Source organism: Myripristis murdjan, chromosome 1 (genome assembly GCF_902150065.1).
Source record: "Myripristis murdjan chromosome 1, fMyrMur1.1, whole genome shotgun sequence".
Lineage (NCBI taxonomy): Eukaryota > Metazoa > Chordata > Actinopteri > Holocentriformes > Holocentridae > Myripristis > Myripristis murdjan.
In genome coordinates, this window is record NC_043980.1 from 35,785,925 (window position 1) to 35,801,182 (window position 15,258).

The following is a 15,258-nucleotide window of genomic DNA, read 5'->3' on the forward strand; positions in this document are numbered from 1 at the left end:
CATTTCTGGCCCTGGCCTGCCCTCCACATCTGGTCGAACACCACCCACCAGTCCTCCATCCCTTGCGTTCCACTTAAATATGCGTGCTGCATTCCCCAAACCACCACAAAGCTGAGCCGTAAAGTGTACCAATGCAAGTGGACCAGTGTAGTCACTTCCTCTCGACTGAGTCATCATCTGCTACCTCAACAAGCCGACCTGACTAGACAATGACAGAAGGAGAGAGGGAGAGATGATCACAGTTGTTGGAATGTGCAAAAAGCTATACAATTTAATGAATACCATTCCCAAATAGTAGTTTATTCAATTAATGCTTGGAGCTCTTATTTCATTGGATACGAAATTACTGTTCAGTTCATACAGATTTCAAGTATCCAGATATTGATGGTGACTATTGAGTAAGGTGTTTACATAGTTAGTAGATCTCCTATATATTAATGTTGAGAGAGGAGTGGCAGACCTGTGTATGTGAGAGAAAAATGAAATCCAGAGTGTGCTTGTTTGTTCGTGGAGTTTGTACAGTTGGGCTCTCATGAATGCGCCCTGGTGCTCACGCGCTTACCACGGGAAAGTGCCTGCTTACTCTTCTACAATGCTAAGCTAACAGGATGCCCAAACTGAAACACGGCAGAGGGACATTTTTTTTTTTTCAAGAATATGCACTCCATGCATCTTCTTTTTTCATTGTATATGCGTCAGTATATTTAAAAATCAGAGTGACTGGCAGTTTCCAAAAATCCTGTTCATTTTCACTATAGGCGGATCCAAAAGAGTTCCAACGAACCATGAACATCTGCACATTTACAGGAACAATAGACCTTGACACTTGAGCTTGAAATTTTAAATTATTAAAGCTGAATTAGCACAATGCACTCACTTGAAATGCATAAACAACATTGCATTTTGATTAAAAAAAAAAAAAAAAAAATCACTGAAATATATATATATATTTTTTGCACTCACACAACTTGTGGGTGTGCAGGCACACGCAAACACACCCTGATGGATTTAATCGCATTTATTGAATGTTTTGATCTCGGCGTGCACCAGGAAATTAAACATACGAACACTTAGAAGTTTAAACACACCGCATGCACATATGGCACATGCACCAGCATGCACATATGAATGCAAAGCACATGCATGCAGGCAATATGGAAACTTGCACCTGCTGCAGTGTGCCACAGACTTCTGCACAGTACACACACATACATAAACATATTTTAGATAGAGCCGGCTTTCTGGCTCACGACACAATGAGGGCTGGACTGGGATGAAAAATCGCCCCTAGCATCTTTGGCCCCGGTCGGCCCCCCCACAGGCGGTTGAACACCATCTTGTGCACAGCGGTATTCTATGCATGTTGCACAGCGCCGCATGGTCATACACTTGTGTAACTGCCCAGCTCATAACAACTCCATCCCCTCTCACTCTCTCGAGTCCATTCCCAAATCAGCTCTCTCTGTCTGGGTTCGTTAAAACCTCCAACCAGGCCAGTCGGAGGGGGACGGAGCGAGGAGTTGATGGATGTGAGAGTGGGAGGAGGAGAATGACTTGTCTCGTAGCGGGAGATAGCCCCTCTGGGTAGTTTTTAATTAGAGAACACATTCTCCTCTCCGAACCTCAAATGCCACAGTCTCACTATTCGCTTGTAATGTGTGCAGCAAGACCAGATCCACCTGAGGCGCTGCAACCAATTCCCTTGTTAGACCCGGGCTATGTCTTTTTTTTTTTTTTTTTGGGCTGTATTTTAATTACTTTGCTCATTATTTTTCTCCCTCTTTTCTTCTTTCTTCCCTCGTACTCGCCTCTACTCTCCTGTCCTCGATGTCAATTTCTGCTTTAGAGTTTTGTCCTTGCCTCGTTCTCTGGCGTGAAGCTAGGACGAGAGGATAGACGGGGGAAAAAAAAGCGAAGCAGGCAGGATTTAGTGACCTCTGCCTGCCAGTGTTTTTCGGCCGGGCGTAATAGAGTATCTCTCCTTGCCGCCGCCGCCTCTTCCCCCCGCCTCTCCTCTCATCCCTTCCATCTATCTCAGCCTCATAAATTCAGGTTTGTTTAATTGACGTGACAGCTCAAGGTTACAAATACCAAACGCCAACGCGCGCGCTCTTTGATCAACAGCTTTCTTTTGCCTCGCCGTCCTAATAGCTTTCTCCCCTGCCGTTGTTCTCATCTCTCCCTCCGTCTCTCTCTCTCTCTCTCTCTCTCTCTCTTGTCCTGTCTTTCATCTGACTTACGCCCTTCAACTCTTCCAATCTTCTCTCATTCCATGTACATCATCTCTCTCTTTTCTCTCTGTCATGTATGTGCCAGTGTTTTTTTTTTTTTTTTTTTTTTTTTGGTGCATAAAGAAAAAGCGCATTAATCATGTAGTCGGAGGGGCGGAGGTGGAGGAGATGAAGTCGTACACGTGAAGCGTCGATAACGTGTGTGCGCAGGGACCTCACCGTCTGGCAGCTCCCTTTCATGACACACACACACACAGGTGTCCAAACACATTTTCAATGTATTATTATCATTCTGTGTTTAAAAAAAAACACTATATTGAAGAAAGGGCATTTCTCTCTAACAGTGTTTCTTTTTTGGTGTCCCATTTACTGCAATACACATATTTTTACATAACATATCGAACCTTTTCCAAAGCATCGTTTTTTTTTGTTTTGTTTTTTTTTTTAGATGTGAACATCCCACCCAGGTTTATTTCTATGAACTTTATTGTTGTGTGGTAACGTAGTTTACCGCCCACACTGATTTGAAAAGTCTTAACATCTTGTGGTGCGTTCACATGCCGGTGGGAAATGCCGACATCCAAGACTGCCAAACAGCACCCGCACATGCAGAAAACTCAAGACGAACAGGAAGCAAACATGGATCTCATGAAAAGGATAATGTGGGCCTAGCTTCTTTTTGTGTTAACCCCTTCAACTCTGGTTTTCCCCTGAGTCCTCCATTAAGTAGCCTCAGAATTACATAAAGCACTAATGCCATGTTGTATGATAGTGTCACATTCATATTCTGTATCTGGTGGTCGTAGCACTTCATTGACGCCACATCACACTTACATTCAAAGTTAACATGCCATTATTTTATGGCTGCAGCATTTCATTAAATACAAAATATCTACATGTCTTATGCATAATTTTATACACATTTCTCTGTAATTCAGCAGGATTTGTTTGGCATCTTTGGAAACCTCAGGATCTCCAATAGAATGTAAAATGAATTTAATACTAATACTAATAATAAACTTAGAGCATAACTGAATCTTTAGGTAAGTTTATCACCTGAAAGTTTGAATTGAAAAAAATGAATGAAGCACATATTAAAAAAAAAAAAAAGTATGGCATGCATTGAGAATTGGTTGGTAATATTAAGTGTGCATGTAGTGTAAGAGCATTCCTATAAAGATATAAAAACCAAAGTTGACTGCAAGGTCAAGCTGCTGCAGAGATTGAACAGAATCTTGCTTGCTATTATACACAGTTTACATGAAGCTACAGATAAGGACAAGTAAAGATGCACACACACACACACACACGCGCGCGCACACACACACACACACACACACACACACACACACACACACACACACACACACACACACACACACACACACACACACACATACAAACGCCCAGGGTGTCTGCAAGTCCTTAGAGAGTCTTCAAATGTCCTAAACTCAATTTTATAAATATGAGGCCTTAAAAATCAATATTAAATAGTCTCAAATTTTAAATGAGGTATTAATTCCACATAAACATTTTATCAGCTTTAATTCATCCATCTTTTAATTTTGAAATTAGTCATGCTCTGCTGCATGAAAGTCAACATATGTGATGTTACTTACTCTGTTATTACATTTACATCCACACACGAAAAATCCTTGGAGTTGCCTTTATTTACATTTTTTTTTTTTTTTTTTTTGTAAATCCTGAGCTAAAGTCTAACAGAGTCTGTCAGTATCATGTTCCTACCTAAAACTGATCTCATCCTTAGGCTCAACATATTTACCGTTATACTCTCTACTTTGACTTGAAAAGGACTTCATTCATTTAGCTCCCTGATTCCTGTAGACACCCTGACACCCAGATAGAGTCACATACACATATACTGCCCTGCGAGACATAGCACACGTTAAACCTGTCTTCCAGCCGGGCGTGCAGTGGGCCGGTTTGTGCCCAGAGACGGTGCAGTCATCGAGACCCCCCGCCTCGGGATCCCCTCCACCCGTGCTGGTTTCCTATCAGATCGAGCTAAAACTCTTTGTTTCATTCCCTGCATCCCTCCAGGCTTTCGTTCTGTCTAAATAAAAGACTAAAAAACTCAGGGGAGGGAACGGTCCACCCTCTGTTTAAACAAAAAAAAAATATATAAATTAATTAAATAAATAAAAAAAAGAAAAGGAAAAAAGAAGAAGAACAGAAGTTGAAGATGGCTCGGATAATGGTTAGCAAGACGTCATGATTCTGAGGAGTAGATTTGTGTCAGGGCTTAATTGGATGAGTTCTTTTAGTACTCTATCCATAATGCATCTGCTAAATGAAAATGAATCATGGGGGAGTGTGTTCAGAAATGAGATTGGCCATTGATTTAAACCGTGATTGGAGAGAGAGTGTGTGTGTGTGTGTGTCCTGTTCTGCATGCCTCTCAGCTCATCTATCAGAATCATTTCTCACCATCTTTTCTCTCTGTGTATTTTCTCTCTCTAAATGCTGGTGCACACTTTGATGCAAAGTTGTGTATGTGTTTGTGTGTGTGTGTCGGTGTGAGATATATTTTTAGAATGGGTGGCCCTACAGTGGAATCAACCCCTCGCCGCCCCTTCACACTGTGAGCTACTTGTTGATAGGTCGCTCTGTTCTAACTCATGGCGGCTCGCACTGCATCTGTGTGGGCGTCTCGTGCAACTACAGACTTTTGAAGCATGAAAAAATGTGTTTATTGCTGCTTTGGTATTGCCTTTTATAACATTACATCATTGTGAGGGGCTCATTCAGCCGGCTGGCAAATGCTAAGTAGGCAGCGTCGATTTAAAATAAACAAATAAAAAATCAATAAAATGACTTCAGAGCCTGCCACTGACGCATGAAGCGTTGAATGGCTGCAATCAGCTTCTCACTGGGTGCAACATTTGTTCTGGAAACAAGATCACAGGCCAAGTAGAAAGTGCAGACATCTGAACTTTTCTTGGGTGACCACTTTGTTGACCATCCACATGCCACTGGAGTTGATTAGATGCTCTGTGAAGAAATGGAAATCCAGAAGCCCCCTAAATTTCCCCTTATCCCTCCTGTTATGTTCACATTTTTGAACATCTTTTATGTTTGGGGTCAGTTTGACCCCTGCAGTTTAAACTTCCACAAAATTATTATAACTAAAATATCAAAGTTTATGTGTCAAGTACTTTATGTTTCTTTGTTGACGACCTAAATAGCCCTTTAAATAAAACATAACTCCCTCCCACCCCCATTTATACATCCAGTATTCCTATTAGGCTTCAATGGAAAATTATTCAAATCAGCATAAAATCTCACTGATTGACCTAAAACTGGAATAAATGTTAATTTTTGGTGTTTTAATGGCTTTATATTATTTCTAAGTACAGATTTTTGTTATTTATAACCGATGTGTTACAAAGTGTGTATAGGACATTGAAAACATATCATCATGTGAATTTCATGTTTACCCAGTAGTACCCATTACATTAGGAACACTCATTAAATATGAAGCAAAAAAAAAAAAAAAATACGTTAATCATTTATTTAGAGACGTTAAACATTGGCTGGGGTCAAATTGACCCCAAACATAATAGGAGGGTTAAACAGCTTCAAAGTTAGAAAAAAAACAAACCAAAAAAAACCTTTTTCATATTGTATGACAGTGTCAAACACTGGGTGCAACTCTTCACTGAAGCTGTGTCACGCTTTTATTGAGTGAAATATTCAAAGTCATGATGCCGTTGTTTTATAGCTGCAGCATAGCATCAAATAGAAAAGATGCACATGTCTCGTGCATCATTTTATAGCTACACATTTTCCTGGAATTCAGCAGGACTTGTTTGGTATCCTTGGAAACCTTGGGATCTCCTCTAGAATTTCAAATAAAGTTCTGAGGGACTGAACAGAGATCGGCCATGCAGCGATCGCAAATGCACCAATGGGACCGGCAGAGTTCGAGCTCCATAAAACAGGATACGAAAAACTTTCCTTTCCTCTTCTTTATTCTACCTCTTCCTCTGTTTTCCTTCTCTGCCTTAGCTCCTGCAGCCCTCCTCTCTCCTTTGCCTCTCCGCTCTGACTCACGCACCTCTGATCCACTGTCCTCTGCCCTCCGTCCGCTCCTCCTCCTCTCTCCTCTCCATTATCAAGGAGCCTCGGAGCATTCCCTTCTCTCTTCTCTTCCCCCTCCCACTCATCCTCCCTTTGCCTTTCTCCTCGCGGCCGTCCGTCCGTCCGTCCGTCTGTTACGCTCCGTCCGGTCGGAGTTAGAGACAGGCGACAGAGTCACTTAGTTTTAATGGATAAGCCGCTCCGCTCCCCTCGCCATTAGGATCAATAGCACTCACTGGAGACCGTGCAGCGCGGCGCTCACGGGGTTAAACACTTAAGTGTGTGTCAGAGCAGAGTGGAATGGTCAGCGGAGCGTACGCTGGGGGTCGTTACTTTGTGTGTGTGCATCTCCTGTACACACAGACACATGCGTGTAAAATGGGTTGCATTTATCGATTCATCTTAAATGGAGCAATTGTCGGGCCTCCGCCTCAGAAATGGCTTTGTTTTTCATTCGGTGGCAGGAGAGACGTTCTTTTTCTTTTTCTGTATTTTTTTTTTTTTATTCTATTTTTTTTGTGCAGCTAAATTGGTCCTTGAGAGCGTTCGGTGTGTTACCTGAGATAGTTAGGATGGTCTGTGGAGAGGACGGCTCACTGCTTGTTTGTTGTGTGAATTTGTTTGTAGTGAATGTGCATGTTCTCTCGAGGTTTTTTTTTTTTTTTCTCACTCTCTCACCTCAACTCTCTTTTTCTCTCACCTTCTCACAAACACACTCCCTGAGTCACGCGTACATATTGGATGACGCACACGTACACACACTTTATTCATGTACTGTACATGGGCGGGGCGGGGTGTGTCCGGGCCCGGCCTGCTACAGTCATAGCATGGGGGAGGGACAGACTGCGTGAGCATGATGAATAGGGCAGGCCAGGACAGCTACAGCGACTGTGGTGATGAAATGTGTCCGCCTCATCACTTCCTGAAAAAAAAAAGGTGGAGGAGGAGGAGAGTTTAGGCGAACGGGGTCAGAGAAATGGGGGTGCGACGCCTGCAAAGTGCTCTCGACGTCCTCCCCGTCCATCCAACAAACTGTAAAAGAACCAGGAAGAATCAATATGGAAGGCACGGGGATGAACTATATTGACGTTTAGGTTAAAGGGAGGTTTAACGTTCCCGAGCCCGGCCCCCATTTTTACGCCCGGGTCGAACCGTGACGTCTTACTTTCCCGCTCGCTCGCTCGCCCGGCTCGCGCCCGTTGAAAATCACATTAAATGAGTCACGCCTGACAATGGGGCCCGCGTGTCTCCTCCTCGACGAGGTAAGATTGAATCCTCTGACGGTGATTCGATTGGGAAGGGGGCCATGTGTCTCGCAGCGCGGCGCAGAAATCAATGCCATCCATCAAATCTGGGAAAGAGCAGAAGACCTTCAGCAGACCTCGCGGTCAGCCACACCATCTCTCTCTCTCTCTCTTTGTGTGTGTGTATGTGTGTGTGCTTGAGTGACCCCTGTCTGTGGAAGGCAGGACTGCAGCTCAGTGGGAGGTGGGACTCCCAAGCTGATGTCACTCACGTGCAATCAGTCCTCCTTTTGAAGTGCGTGCCCTTTATGTTTAACGTGTTCGGAGGGGAACGTTCACCGCCTCTCTGATCTCGGAGTGGATGCTGTTTTCCGGTGTCCTGCAGTATAATAAGTACAAGAACAGGGATATTTGTCTCCCGTGGCTTTAGAACGTGAGGAGCCTTTTATTTACTTTCTTTGTCTTGTGGCGGATTTTGCTGAGCACGTAGTCGTACACGTCTTACACACTTTCACACACACAAACCGTCCAGTTTAAGCGTATTCTCCAACCACCGGCCATGAGGCGGCTTTGGCGTTTTACCTTTTCATCTACATCAAGCTGAAGGAGCAAAGTCAGAAACAGCAGCCCCTTACCAAGCTCCATCATCTCTCCACATGGTGGCGCACTTCACAACGCAAACTGACCCTCATGACCGGCCGAGTTTCCCCCTCTCGGCGCCCTCGGCCGCTCACTGATCCAGCCCCTTGTCCGCCGAAAACAGCAGCCTCCCTCGGGCTTCCCTCGCTCTATAAATGTGTCCACTGTCTGGCCAGAAATTCCCGCATTTCTGTCTTTCTCTTTCATTCCTTTTTTCTCTTTTTCTCTCCGTTTCATTATTTATGTGCATTTTGGCGCCTCGCTCTTCCTGTGTGTGCTTTATTTCCACTGGACGGAATTTCTCGCCTCTCCAATGCTTCTTTGATAGATCCCCCCCCCCCTTTCCTCAAGACACACACACACACACAGATGCCTCCCACTTTGCAAGACACCAGAGTTCCTTTTTTTCCCCCCCTCTTACTTACTTAGCATTTTTCCCTCACGTCTTGCATTTTTAGCCCGTGGATTTGCATGGGACTTTGGTGGTGATTTGTTTTATCTGTCTGGGCCCGTGGTAGGCAATCATATAACTATCAGCCTAAATGGCATTATCTCTCCACTACAGGCCATAACATTGACAAATTCCCCCATTATTATGCGCACGCTGTGTTTCAGCCATGATGGAAATATTGGCCACTTCCCCTATAGGCTGCTCCACTGCTAGACATGGTTGATATTATCATTCATCATGCCCCCTCATAACCCCCCTCTATGAATAACAATAGGGATCGACCTTGGCTCGGGGGCTCTCTAGGAGAGAGATGTTAGCTCTGCTGTGAGATTACCAGATTATTACCGGGATAAGTCGTAAACGCGAGCGATTGGTCCGCTTTTGGGGTCTCTCTGCAGGGGTTTGGCTAAGTAGCAGGTTTGCCCTCAGTGATGGGATGAAGCCAGATTGGGTGATTTTGGGCCAATTAGGAAGATTTAGGGTTAGGATAAGGTAGAGTGGGAGGGGGGGTTTGCGTGTCTGTGTGTGTGTGTACGCCAGAGTGATTCGAAAGTGATTTGAAATGTTGAGCGTCTGTCAATAAAATCAATGCGCTTGCTGCTCATTTCGCAGAGCCCTAACTCCGTCATTGATGCTGACAAGACGACAACATGTCAGCCAAAGATTAGGTTTCAGTCGGGGTAAAGGTTAGGCTGAGGCGTGGAGTGGAGCGGGGTAAACACTGCAAAAACGCAAAATCTTACCAAGATTATTTGTCTTATTTCAAGTCAAAAATGTCTTATTTCAAGTCAGAATATCTCATTACACTTAAATAAGACATGATCACCTCAGAAGTAAATTGTTTTTAGACAATTTTCACTTGTTTCAAGTGAAAATTTGCTTATTTCATTGGCAAAATTTGCCAGTGGAAAAAGTGAAAATTCACTTGAAACAAGTGAAAATTAGCTACAAACAAGAAACAAATTTTGCCAATGAAACAAGCAAATTTTCACTTGAAACAAGAGACAATTGTCTAAAAACAAGTTACTTCTGAGGTGATCATGTCTTATTTTAAGTGTAATGAGATATTTTGACTAGTAATAAGACATTTTTGACTTGAAATAAGACAAATAATCTTGGTAAGATTTTGAGTTTTTGCAGTGTAGGTAGGAGTTGGTGTTAAGGTTACGAGCGAATGTAGTCGCTTCAGGTCCTCACAAATATAGCAATACAAACACATGTGTATGCTTTCCATTTCTGTGTGTTTATTGTTACTTAAAATTGCTCAGTTCCTTTTCCTTCACCATAAAGGAAGCGTGTCTGTCTGCACTTGTGTATATGTATATATATATATATATATATTTTTTTTTTTTTTTTTCCTGTGTGTTTGTGTGTGTGTTGAGGTTAATTGATTCCTTGAATGCCTTTTGGAGAATAATGCCCAGAAGGGGCTTTAGCTGAAGCTTCCCATGTGGGCTAAAAGACAGGGGACAGCTGAGGGTAATTTGGGGCTCCTGAGGGACTTAGAGCTGGTGGGTCGGGTTAGGGCTAAGGTCCAGATTTGCCTGCGCTTAGGGAGCGTCTGACGTGCATGGTTTGGGGATTTGGGGGGGGTGGGAGGAGGGTGGTGGTGGTGGTGGGGAGGGCTTCAGAGTAATCTAGGTAAGTGTTTATTTACTCGTCTTGCAGGCTAGCCTAGCAGGGGGTCACTGGCAGTCATTAGCTTGCAGTCCTTTTGCTAATACCGCTTAACACATTGATTAGCCCTTTAGGTGCCATCCTGCTCCCATACTGTTAACGAGAAAGACAAACGTGCACCGCCTGCACAGACGTGGACAGCTGAGGAGGAGCATCGCCTTCGTGTTTACACGTTGAAGCCTCACAGAGAAATTCATGGAAGCGATGCGTCAGAAATGTAAACCCAGTTTGCTCAGTTCTCTTCCAGAATGATTTATATCCATGACGATTTATATTTATATGGAAATAAATAAATAAATGCACGAATGCATACATACCTACATACATGCATAAATACATAAATACATAAACAAGTAATTGTACAAACAAGAATTCTCTTTCAAAATGAGATCTGAGGAAAAAATCAAATATGGCCCTTAAATATAATTAACATAATCCTAATTCAGCAACAATAGGAAGAGGTAAAACTAGTTAGTGTGCAAATTGTTGAAAAACATGTATGAATGCATGCATGAATTTTAAGAGAAACGTCTGCTCACCCGTTGGCAAACAGTTTAAAATAGCTTGAGTAGCCGTTTCTATAGGGAGCTGACCGTCGGCCTCTGGAGCCGCTAAGAACTGCAAGGAAGTGGCCCTGCTTCATGGAGCTGTGGTCGGTGAATATACTGTGACCAAATGTCAGAATGTGATGAAAAGTGTGATGAAATGTGTGTGTTTGTGAGAGAGAGAGAGAGAGTCTGTGTGACTGAGTGTGTAGGTGATTGGCCCATCTGTTTATTTTTGGGCAGAATATGCATCCCTTCCTACACACGGATACGCGCACGGTCACACTTCACGGGACACAGCGAGCGGCGGTGCACTGTCATTCGGTGCCTCGGTGCGTCCTTTAGATTTATGGAACATTTCCGTTTTTTCACGGCAGGCCGTGGTTCAGGAGTCATTCACCATCAGCACCACTGTAATCTGTCGTCACCACAGGGAGAATGGAAACGTTATTTGATTTTTGCAAAAGGAAAGTTATATGACCTTTATCAATGAAAGACTATTTGTGTGTCAGATTTAGGACTCTTAATGGTAATACTGCAAAAACTCAAAATCTTACCAAGATTATTTGTCTTATTTCAAGTCAAAAATGTCTTATTCCTAGTCAAAATATCTCATTACGCTTAAAATAAGACATGATCAGCTCAGAAGTAAATTGTTTTTAGACAATTGTCTCTTGTTTCAAGTGAAAATTTGCTTGAAACAAGTGAAAATTTGCTTGTTTCATTGGCAAAATTGTATTTTTTATTGAATTTTCACTTTTTCCACTGGCAAATGTTGCCAAATTATCTAAAAACAATTTACTTGAGGTGATCATGTCTTATTTTAAGTCTAATGAGATATTTTGACTAGAAATAAGACATTTTTGACTTGAAATAAGACAAATAATCTTGGTAAGATTTTGCGTTTTTGCAGTGAATGATATTGGAGTTTGCATTCCAATGTGAAAAAACAAAAAAATCCTACTGATCTGAAGGGGAGTGACTTTAAGACAGTGGTTTTGTGTTCCTCTCAGAAGAAGTGTACTTCAATACAGTTATACATCAGTAACGTCTTTGCAAAAACACACTTGGACACGACAGCATTGCTTTGCTTTTAATGGCTGCACAAAGATGGCCTTCAAACTCCAGACAGCCAATAAAATATGTATTTTCACCTCCTTTGCAGCATGCATCCTTCACCTTGCTTCCCACCCCTTGCTTCCTCCTCTCCGTAGCTCCAGGAGACATGGGGAAGGGAGCTGGCGGCCAGAGCTGGCTGTCTGGCCCTCCGGGGAAGAATATGATTTCAGCCTCGGGGATTCGGGTCACTGGCTAGAGGCCGGACCCCCAGTTTCTGTTCCCTCTTCTCATCCTCCCACTTCCTCCCACCTTCATTCTCCCTGTTGCCCCCACTGTTCCTCCCCCCCGCACCTCCTCTGTGCCCTAATGCTTTGCAGATGCCTCCAAAGCCATACCTCTAAAAATATAGCCAAAAATAGCCGCCTGTACTCGTACTGGCAACTCTCAGTCTCAACTCTTAATCCTAGTTGCTGAGCCACCAGGCTACATAGCAAACTTAGTTTTGCTTTGTTGCTGTAATATTCACATCTCGCTAAAATTGCTCAAAATTAACCCAGTTTTGGTGCTAATTAGCTGATATTTGCTCTTATTCTGCTAATATGCTCGTGCAGTTTGCACATATTTGCTGTCGGAGTGGGCTAACATGGCTGTGGTGTCGGTGCAGGCAGTTTTCTGAGCGCTCTGTGAATGCTTAATGCCAGTGGCCACCCACATGTGATCTTTGGTTTAACCTGCTTTCCATGACAACAGTGAGAGTGCACGCCGTTGCCCTGATCAGTAGGCAGTCTTGTTGACAAGATTAGCAAAACGGCTGCAACCACTGTATGTCCTGCAAAAGCGTCGGATTGCTCGTCAAGACTCCCGATTGGCTCCGGAGAAGCAGATGCAGCTCGGGTTTAGTTCAGGCCCGCGCTCATAGCCGAGTGATTTGTATGGGTATTTACAGTTGGGCCAAAAACTGCTTACGCCTCTGCCTTTCTCCTGATTGAGGCTTGTTTATAGAGCTCCGAGGTCGTGTTTGCCTTTCAAACCAAGCACAGCAGGAATAGTTTAACAGGCTCCCTGGGAACTGGCTACAGTAAAGTACTTTTCATGGTGCTGCTGCTGTTCTCTACCAAACAAAACGCTTTCATCGCTCCCTGCCCTCGCGTCCTCTGTAGGCTACAACAAGCCATTTCCACATCTCACACTTTCAACCTGCAGTCGCTTTACATAGATTATCCGCCTTTACCTCCTTTGTGCATGAAAACTGCATAAGTCAACATCATTCATTTGCCATATTCACACTGTAATTCCTATAATTTGTCTAACTGTGATAACACACCAGGTCATTTGCATTTTGGTGTTTTGTGACCATAGTTTAACTTTTAAAAACACTAGTAGCAGGGTACACAGATCACACCAGAACTGAATATGAAACCAGACCTCCTCTGCCTCATCAATGCTCTTCCTTCCATTCGTTTATGACTGTTGTTAAACCAGGGAGGCTGTGCTCTTAAAGGGCCAGAGAGTCATTGTTGCTGAGTCGGCTAGCTGCTGTAAAGCCTGTGTGGGAGGCCTCTTGACCAGTCAACCCGAATCGCTTCTCCTCTGTTAAGTCTATCACACTTGGGAGCACTCACATGCAGGTGAGCCATGGCAATAGCATGGATGAAGGCTAAAGGGAAATGGGTTCAATGCACAGCAGTTTTTTTTTTTTTAAAAGGCATGAATGGAATGGGAGGGTTTAATGGGGGTGTTCTTATAGAATTGACCAGCAAGTTTTAAGACTGCAGAGTGATTGATTTTTCAAGCAAAATTAGAAATGTTACATTTGAAAGAAGTAACAACTACTTGAGTAACAAGAAGGCCCTGAGAGCGCAGACCTCACAGTGTCAGCAAGAAGTTACGGGCCTCTTTGAGTTTATTGCAATTTAGCAATGCCATTGCCATAGAACATGCCCCTTTGGGCCAATTATTGGGGAAAGTTGGATAATGCCACCTTGTCCCATGACCAGCCTCACCAAGTCATGTGATGTTTCATTGATTCTGTGTCTTCCTTCATGCCAGTTGCCATGCCCTCTTGAGGTCGATTGGCCTTAAATAGTGATTCACCTCTTTGATGGCCCAAGACCAGCCTCTGTGCCAGGTGCACTACTGATGTCATAGGACACAGCCCTTTTGGCCAGTCACGATGGAAAGTTAGTCAGTGTTACCTTGATGCATGGACAACCTCCCTGCCAGGTTTGGCAATGGTTACTTGAATGATTTAGAAACGATGGTAAGCGCCGCCCCCTTTTCATCAGTGTTGCTGCTATAGGACACGCCCCTTTCAGCCAAACAGCGGGGAAAGTGGTCAGTACTGCATTGACCCGTGACCACCCTCTTCACAGGGTCTCCTGATGTTGCATGTTTGTATTTGGAAACATGGCCCTGCTTGTGCTGAGCCCTGTTCATTGCCATACCCCCTTGAGCCAGATTGGCCCAAAAAGTCAATCCATTCGCTGGCCCACGACCAAGATTCCTATCAAGCTTTACACAAATCATCAGTTTTCCGAGTTATCCTGCTGACAGACAGACAGACAGACGGAGGCGATCGCATAACCTCCTGCCGGAGGTTTCATTTCCTTAAGGGAGGAGCAGAGAGAATGGTGGCATGAAAGTAAATTAAGTTTGGAAAAATATCTAAGCTCGTACCTATTTATAGAGCACCGCCTAGACCTCTCCTTTCTGAACAAATAAATAATGAATTTCAATGTATTTTCTAAATACAGACGCACTGTAGGGCACTGGAATGAAACCTGCAAATTTAGAGTAATATCTTCAAGACTGACTGACATAGTGTGTGAACTTGCAGCAGTTTGAGAGTCGTTGGGAGTTTTTGCATTGGGCAAACAGAAATGCGAACACGGCAGTTAAATTTCCCTGGAAATGTTAAAGACTCTCTTACATCCCAGCAGAGGATATCAGCATCTTGAATGCCACTGCGGCAAGCCTGGAGCAAAAAGGGCAAACATCCTGGCAGAAGTCCCACTAACTCTGAGCCTTGGCCCGTCCACAGCACACTTCCTGTTGAAACCCATCCAGGCACTCCTCAAGACAACTCACTGACAGGCACCGTCCATTGACTGGGATTTTACCCCATACCCCATTAGGGGTGTAACGATTCAATTCACAAAGCGATTCAGGTCACAAAACAGGGTTGACAATTCAATATTTTTACGACATTGTGAACAATATTTGAATTAAGAAGAAATATGCTTGAAATACAATTTTCATTTCTGAGGCATAATCAGTGCAATACAAGGTGTTTTCTTCTTGTCTTCATAACA

The 15,258-nt window shown here is 43.5% G+C and overlaps 1 protein-coding gene across 2 annotated transcripts in view; it reads left to right on the forward strand.

Moving 5' to 3' along the window:
- Positions 1 to 15,258, forward strand: part of sh3pxd2aa (SH3 and PX domains 2Aa) — a 107,902-nt gene that overhangs the window by 37,743 nt on the left and 54,901 nt on the right. The window lies entirely within an intron of this gene.